General features: G+C 32.3%; 1 long non-coding RNA gene across 1 annotated transcript; it reads right to left on the bottom strand.

Moving 5' to 3' along the window:
• Positions 1 to 842: 842 nt before the first annotated feature.
• Positions 843 to 8,192, bottom strand: LOC143176911 (uncharacterized). Its single transcript, XR_013001454.1, has 3 exons — positions 7,438 to 8,192; positions 4,298 to 4,490; positions 843 to 1,655 (listed from the first exon to the last, which is right to left on the bottom strand). It is a non-coding gene; the product is annotated as an uncharacterized LOC143176911 (long non-coding RNA).
• Between the last annotated feature and the right edge of the window lie 657 nt (positions 8,193 to 8,849).

Raw genomic sequence — 8,849 nt, 5'->3', positions numbered from 1 at the left:
CAACAAATAAAATTAACATAATTTAGTATGTGACATGTTATGACGAATTAATGTATTAAATTACCACTACTTTCACTGTTCTGTTGAATTATGACGTTAATTGATATTCAAGAGGCTAGCCATGGCACACGTCTCACAGTGTTGTATTTTACATGAAATCATCGTTGCTATTCTAGATTCAGAGCGTGTGAATACTACGTGACAATTTAATAAGCTTCTGATGATCTGATAAGTTGATGGTTTACCATATTTCACTGACGAAGACCAGTTTTCCACCTACACTGTTTCCTTATGTCAAGCAAGAAAATAAGAAATAAGAAATTGAGAAAGATACCTGCAGCCTATATTTCCCCATAAACACCGTACACTGGATTAATAACAGACAATATCGAAATGTGAGGAGAGATATACAGTAAACATTTGAACAATACTTTCGTTCATAAGAGTAAGAAGATTTTTTAAACTCAATGAGTATATACTTTCTTGCTTTTTTCATTATATGTTTAAAACTAGCAAATATTAAGAATATTAAGTACAGAAAATAAATACTTCAATCATTTTTGATAATTCCTTTTGATTTCATACAGATATTGTAAATGCATTAAATCTGTAATCGGTTAAGTGCAGTGTTATCTTCAACACATGAAATCAATTTACAAAATTTATAAGTTATCATATCTCCTTAATAAAAATAAATTATTGCATTCAAGAATGCATCATTAGTAATAATTAGACTGAGAGTTGTTATGCATTTATGGGAAATTAAAAAATGCCAAAGTATGTACAGTGTTACAAAAAAACCTATTTTATTAATTGTAATACCACTTTTCTAAATACATTCTTTAAATGTTGAATTTGCATAAAGATTTGTAGTCTAGTGATAATAAATATACAAGAACAGTGCAGTATACGACAGACGTAGGAATGTAATTAAGTAATTTAGAAAAAGTAGCTGTTTTTACACAATCATTTTTAATACAAATTTGTGAATGCCAAAATTCGTTCACAACACTCGTCACTTAATTAAGTCTTATTAATTATTAATAATCTGTACTCCTGTATAACAATAAGAATTCTACATCGAAGAAAAGCAAAAAGTAAAGCTAAAGATGCGCTGAAAATATCGCAACTCCGTTTCAAAAGAACTCGTACAAAACTATCAGTTGCAACAGAATGAGAAGTATAAAACGTGAACGGTATAAAGACGAAACTGTAACATTTAGATAGTTTTTTTCGGTGGCTCGAATACACGAAGAATCTCAGTTACAGCTAATCTCGATAGCGACGGAAAAGGGAGTAATTGAAGCAAGGGAGCTCGGAACAGTTGGATACCTGCGCCGTCCGCCGGCATCCTAAGATCTACGCCACGGAGGTGTTTATGCGGTTTCTGAGAAGCGCACTTCGTTTTTGCTACGACCTATCCCTTCGTTCCTCTGCCGGTGTCCTCGTATCGAAGATCATTTTCTCTTGCTTACCTACCGCCTTTACTTCTCTGGCTGTCGCTTAATGACTGCCCAGTGACAAATAAACCTGAGCAGCTACTTCCAGATGTTCGCCCTCAACACCGGAGCGTTGTTTTGCTTGTTGAGATAATTTTCTATCGGTGGACTGGACTCCACTGCGAACCCACCACTATAACCGTGTTTGTAGGCTACCTGCAATTGCGATCGCTGAGAATTATGACCTTTTTTATTGTTTCAACGTTTTATACCAGAACTGGTCTAACATTTCGAATATAGGCAACAAATTTCTTTTCTGTTCCTGTTGAAGAACATTACAATAACGATAATAATTAGAACAACGTCACTGCAAGAAGTAGGGTAAAATAAATAAAGTACGAACCTACAAATTAAAAATAATTAGAAAGTAAAGATACCGATCGAAGGAAATAGAATAGCTTGAGATGAAGGAATTGTATTCATTTTCACAAATGGAAATATGAATACAATTTTCTTTTTAAAACAAGTAAGAACAAATTAGGATATTCCTCAAAATTCTCAGATAAAGGAACTTTTGCAATGATATTTAAAATGTATGAATTATAATAAAATAAAAATAAATATTTTGTATTTACTTGTTTTTCATTCGGCATAGGCGTTACTTAATATGATTATTGACAGTTCTATTTAGTAACCTGTTCTGTATTGCACATAGTGGTGTTATATATACAATTATATTGAAGGTAAACTAGCATATAAAAAGGATTATGTTAATGTGAAACAATGTTAATGTGAAAGTGCTAACCAAGTAATATCTGTTTCCTAACACCTTCGTTTTCAAGTAACACGATCACTGGACACTACATCGATTGGTATTGCGGTTTGATTAAATGTGACTTCTAACTTTTACACTGATGTGACGTAACGAACTTCTAGCATGTAGTAATTATGAAAATAGTGTATGTAATAAAAGATTGTTATGATAGTCATGATTTATTAATGCATTTACAGTAATATTTTATACTTTATTCAGGTCTTTGCTGTTTACATCAATGTAATTTACATTAATGTACACTTTTGCAATTTTTAGAAAATTATTTAAATGAGTAATGAAAACTATTTTTATTTCTTATGTACGCATCATGTTTTATGAGCATAAAGAAAAACAAAGTAAAAATATTTCGGTCTACTTTGACGTTAATTTTAATTTTGTTTTTAATTGTACTGGTTAGTGCTATACCTGATTAATTTAAGAGAAAATGTTCATGGGTTCTAACTTTTCATGTACTTTTGTAAATAATTACTAGATACATATAGTGATAATAGTATCAAGAAAGTGTGACTAATGTTCTACCTATTGTCAAATATTTCTATCGTGTTAATATGTTTCATTCATTATTGTAAAATACTGTGAAGAAAAGACATTGACAAAGTTTTGTGGCTACATGGACTGCATTTTAAAAGCCATTGGGATGGAAATATAAAGGATTATGTGAAAAGGAAAAGATTTTCCGTGAAAAAATGAATCGGAATAATGCATACATTTTTTTTGTTTGTGGTCTTCCTTCCTAAAAACCCAATTTAGAATATTTGCCGAGTAAGCATATAGGTAATTGACTGATCCTTAACTACATCCGCGTCGTAGAACCAATATAAGGTTTTTCTACATATACAAGTAAAACATAAGTATGGAATAATTTTTTTTGTTAAGACCTTGTCGTCGAAAATATTAAATTTGAAAATTTGTCATGTGTACGATTAACTTCTGGAAGAATATTTTAAAACTCGACTTAAAAAAAGAATTTAATTCTATATTTTTTATTAACTTTATCATGTAGAGCAATCCCTTACGTGTGCTCAATAAATATTTAAACTTGATTTTCCTTAAAGAAATATAAAGATGCTCTTTCCCATTTTTCAATTTAAAATGGACAGAAGTAACCTCTTATTGATTATACCACTTGTACTTATTCAGGAGTCAGCCAAGGTTACATATCCTTAATAAATATTGAAATGCAATTGTATTGAAACCAAAATCTATAATCAAACCGTTTTATTCCGCGGCATGGCTATATTCCTTTCTATAGAATCACATCTTTCTTGTATGTAAAACCAACGACAAGGCACCTTATATAATTATTCCCTGCAAAACCCTCATGTTAGCAACCAGAATGTATCCCTTTGTCCATATTATAATACAAACACTTCACTTACAAGTATAATACTGTTCTATAAAATTATTTTCAAAGCACAGATCGTCGAAAAAGTGTTTAAAAAAATTTAGATCTGAAGAAGATTTATCGAATTTTCACGTGAACAAGAAATTGTGAAGAAGAAAATAGAAAAATGCTTACCCGGGTTGGATTGCTAACATAAAAGTTAAGCATAGCACTTTGTTTGAACGTGAAGATTTTGATTCGAACGAGATCAGATCGTTTCGCAGGGCGCGGTAATAAAGCCACGCAGGGTGAGAAAAGAAAGAGGAAGGGGGTAGCAAGCGGAACAAGGTGGGTCCCGAAGCTGCCGAGGGTCCCGAACATTTTATCCGGTGCATTTCGGTATAATTTTCGGTGCGCCTCTATCTTTATGCAGATCGGGAGCAAACATCTAGTCGGGCTGGCTGATTGGTATTCTCGATGGCACGCGGCTCATCACTTTCCCCCCAGATTTATCGTTCAAAATTCAGCCCCGCATTTTTATATTGATAATCACTCACGGGGGCTCGTGGAAGGGGAGCAAGGGGGACAAAGAATGTGGGATGGGTGAGTGCAGTCACGACAGTGACGTCATGCCAGTTATGGTAGCGCATGGTTGAGTGTGGGTAGGCCAGAGGAGGGCTTTACTGCTCTTTCAACTACCTTTCTCTTTGCTTTTCCTTCTGCATCTCTTTTTTTCTCTCCTTACTTCCCAGAGTTCGATTAATGGTGCATTTGCATACGCAATTTAGTCATTCAACTAACCGTGTGCTAATTCATCCTGCACTCTTGTTTCGGCTCTCTCCTTACCTACATTCGTATATGTTCCACAATGTGTGCAACATCTCGGTGCCAGCTGAAAATAAAGAAATGTCCGACGATATGATAAATTGCGAGACAATCATCCATATCGTTGCATTCAAGACATTCGCTTCCATCAAATGTAATTCTCGTAATTTATTTAACCGGATCAATTTCACGCCTTACACGCACGTTACACGGACAATTATCAGCTGCTGTTAATGATAATATCCAATAAGCCACATGTTTCGTGTTATTAAGATATAGAGTCGTTTTCCGCATTTCCTGGATTTTTGTGGCGACGCGACGCGACGTTTCGAAATACCAGTTTGGTTGTGTTTAGAGTAACACAAGCGGATTATATGACGCAAATCGTAATTAATATATTTTCGTTTCGCGTACCTTTTTCCTTGTTATTGAATAACTTGGGCATCATGTGAAAAAAGGTGAATAAATTTTAAACATTATAAATAGAATAACTTACTAAAATTTGTAAATTATCGCATAATTGATATTTTGTTCATATGGGTATTATTGTTATCAATAACTTTTACTTTTTCGGGTTAGTAAAGATACATTGCAGCGATGAAATTTAATTTCATATAGATTCTTATCTTGATCTTAAAATTGATCAATTAATAGTTAGTGTTTATTTCTTAATGTATGCTAATTTTTACTCTGAACAGTTAACGATACTAATATAATAAAAAAGACCATTATTAAAGCGTTGGACCAAATAGTTACTTATCATAAAGTTACTAAGCGCATATACATATATAATTATTAAGAAACTGCGAATGTTTATATAAATATATATCTGTAACGAAAAATTTTAAAGTCAAAGTAAAATTTTTTTATTCTGTTGATATTACAGATATTAAGATAATTAAATATAATCTTCCAATAATATCAATTTATTATCATTATTTTATTAATGTTAAAAGATCAGTAAATTTTATTAAATATTTACTACTCTGTGTGTTAGACAGTAGTAATATCGTCAATTCATGAAATATAGAAATAAAGAAAGATATTCATAAAAGGCTAACGTAAAATAAAAGCACTATTTAAATTTGAATATGAAAAAAGACTAAGAAAACGATGAACAAAGGAAGAGATGAAATATAAAAGTGATTAATACGTTTTCAGAATGAGCAAAGGAAGAAAGGCAAGGTGTGTTTCGAGTTCGTCAACCTAACCCCATGTCAGGTGACTTTTCGTGGACCGCCCACGATATACCTGTCAAAAGAAAAAAAGGGTAATTCTTATCATGATCCTTCCTTATATGAACGAATAAACTAGTTAATCTTAAACGATTTCTTTAATTCGATCTTCAAAACCATATTTATTACACGATCAGAAACTATTTTTTATACCGTCCCCTGTCATCAAGGAAGTCTTTCGATTTTAATGTTCAAAGAAATTAATTTGGTTATATTTTGTAATCTCTATATCAATTAATTAACAAATGATTTTTCTAAATAACTTTTTTGTTTATATTTTACAATTATATATTTTCTTTGTTCAAGAATAAAATCTTTGGTATTCCCTACGAATAATAAGAAGCATGGGTTTGGTGCAGGATTTCTGATTCTCTACTTCAATTACCACAATGTGCTATAAACATTTAGAGCTATTAAACTCGTCCCGTTTCAACTAATATTGTTAATAGTAATAAATCTTTAATACGCTTGAAAACATTTATGTTACGAATTGTTTTTCTTAAACGTAAAAGACAAAAGTATAACACAAAGAATAAGTTTAAGATTATAGTTTCTATAGGAGACCGGATGACTAATATTCATTGTGAAGGAGAGTTAGTAAAGTATATATCCACTATCGATCATATATTTCCTTATATTTGTATTTTTTATATTTTATATGTACATAACAATTTATATTATATGTTATATTTATTAAAATAATGCACGAAGAATGTGTCATGAATAAAAACTCATTGAAAAAAATGATTGATAAAAATGAAAAGGTAATTATAAATTTATTTAAAAATTCTGACAACGATGGATAGACAAAAACGTTCGAAGAGTTTAATAACATGCAATAAGTGCAGAATGTAAGGAATAACAGCAATGAGAATTGCACGCCAAATTAATTAAGATAATGGAGTAAATATTAATGTTAATAATATTAAATGTTCTATATAAATGTTCAATATGAATAAGTTTACAAAAGAAATTTTTATTTAAAAAGTAACATAAATTACAATGTATATATAGCAAACAATATACACATATAAAGAGAAACGAATAGAAGTCATATTTATAGACGAAAAGAAATTCGCTTTGGATCGACCTGTTTCTTTTCATTATTATTACTATGATTTAGTAGGAAATAACAACTTTTGGACGTTTGTTATATAGATGAAAGCAATGTCATGGTTTAATCTAATCTATAACATTGTGGTGTGAAGGAAGTAATATTTATTACAAATGGATCAAATACGGTCGACATAATATCAAAAAACGGCCTCCTAAATTAGCGAAAGCTACGAATTTTAATATTTACTGAAAACTGTCAGAATAATTTTGCCCAGTGCAGTTTCAAAGCGAAGGACAGTTCTGAAAGATAGGTAACATAGAGCAATTTACTAAAGATGAATAAAAACAATTACAATAAAAAAACATTTATAACCTATAGGTATCTAATCTAAAAAGAATCGTTACATTTTCACTACGTGAGAAAGATGTGCTGCAGATTATGATATATTCAACATTATCAATTAACGTTTTTATATATACGAATGTCTTACGAAGTTGTTTTAATGAACATGTGCTATCACTTTCTTTCCTGTACATTTCATTCGTATATGTTATTAAAAACAATATACACAATTAAGTACAATATAATTTTAATCTGTAATAATTAATAAATAAAAATTAAGCACTTCTTAAATTGTGTTATTCTTTTCTTCCAAAGTATATGTACAATTAATATTAGAATATCATTACACAGTAGCTTCTAATTTAATGTTCACTACTTACATTTCATCAAATCCTTCTTTCCAAGTTGATTCGCCAGATATGGAAGCCATAAATAAAGTACACAAGCTTTTTATATAAAACATCGTCCCAGTGACGTTACAGCTTGGTGACGAAGTGACCGAACGTCGAGTCCAAACCGCAAACGTCATTTCCTTTTCATATTCTAGGTAATTTCACCTATTGTCCAATATAAACATATACATTTACGAGGCTCGCTGGAATTTCCCTATTCGTCATCTCGGATCCGAATTGTAGATTACATGGTCGTACAATCACGACAAGAGTAAACGTTAGATACAGAATCTAAGTGATTCCCCTTTATTCGTTTACAATGCGTCTGCGCTTCGAAAACTGCGCGTAACACTTTGTACTAAGAGGTTCTCAAATCTCAAAAAGCCCAGTGATTCCCCTGATCACGATAACTGATCGTCGCGTCGAATTTATAGTGTGCACGGCGTTGCACTAGATACATGACGTAGTTAGAGTAAACACAGGGTACGACCGAGGCGTTCGCTGATAAGGGCCACAACAAGAAGAACAGGAGGAACTGAGAAGGCGGTAAACCGAGCCGATAAAGCGTGCAGGTGTTTCGATGCTGATCCGCGAGAAGTTTGACGTCGGATAAGTGAAGTAGCAATGTTCTCGGAGCAACAGTTTAGCCGACCGATGACATAATCGTGTCACGTCTGAACTATACCACCTGCACGATCCCTATCGCAGCTAATGCATGCGTGGCAAAAGCCGACTCTTTTCAAGCGGTAACCGTTGAGAAAATAGATGCAAGGAATTTAACGCTGAAGGTTCAGCTTCCATCGTGTCACGTTATTTTTAAAGTGAAGTAAATTATACGACTTGTTGTCACGCTTCTCCACAAGTGTTTCTCTTTGTGTTCGGCTCCTTGTTTTTAAACGGCGAAGGCATTATTCAATTTATCAGTTGCTACTGGGGAGTTCCGTCGTTCTTCTGACTCTCTGATGTATGACTTTTTCGTTGAAGGTATGAAATTTATGTACTTCGAGTGCAGTTTGAACATGTATTCTAACCGGTTGTTCAGTTGAAGCTGTTACGGTTCCATGCTTCGTAATGGGAATAATCTCTGCGTATACGAACGTTAGAATGTTTTGTTAGATTTCTGTTTCATTATAAAATTTGTCACCATTCTTTGTCAGTCAGACTTGTCGTACTAGACATGGGCGTCAATATTAAAGGATTAACTTCTTCTAATGTGCTGAACCTGTTATGGTTCGCCAATATGTATAATATATGTAGAATCAAAGGGATTAGGTACATGCACTGACGATTACTAATTTCTGAAGTGAAGATTTAATATGTTATTAAGGAAACTATTATTATAAAAATACTAGCAGTTAATGATTCACTTTTTAATGTGGAAGTATAAAAAGAAATAACAG

Source organism: Nomia melanderi, chromosome 2 (genome assembly GCF_051020985.1).
Source record: "Nomia melanderi isolate GNS246 chromosome 2, iyNomMela1, whole genome shotgun sequence".
Lineage (NCBI taxonomy): Eukaryota > Metazoa > Arthropoda > Insecta > Hymenoptera > Halictidae > Nomia > Nomia melanderi.
Note: the sequence above shows the minus strand (reverse complement) of the source record. Positions and strands in the feature narration are given on the sequence as shown.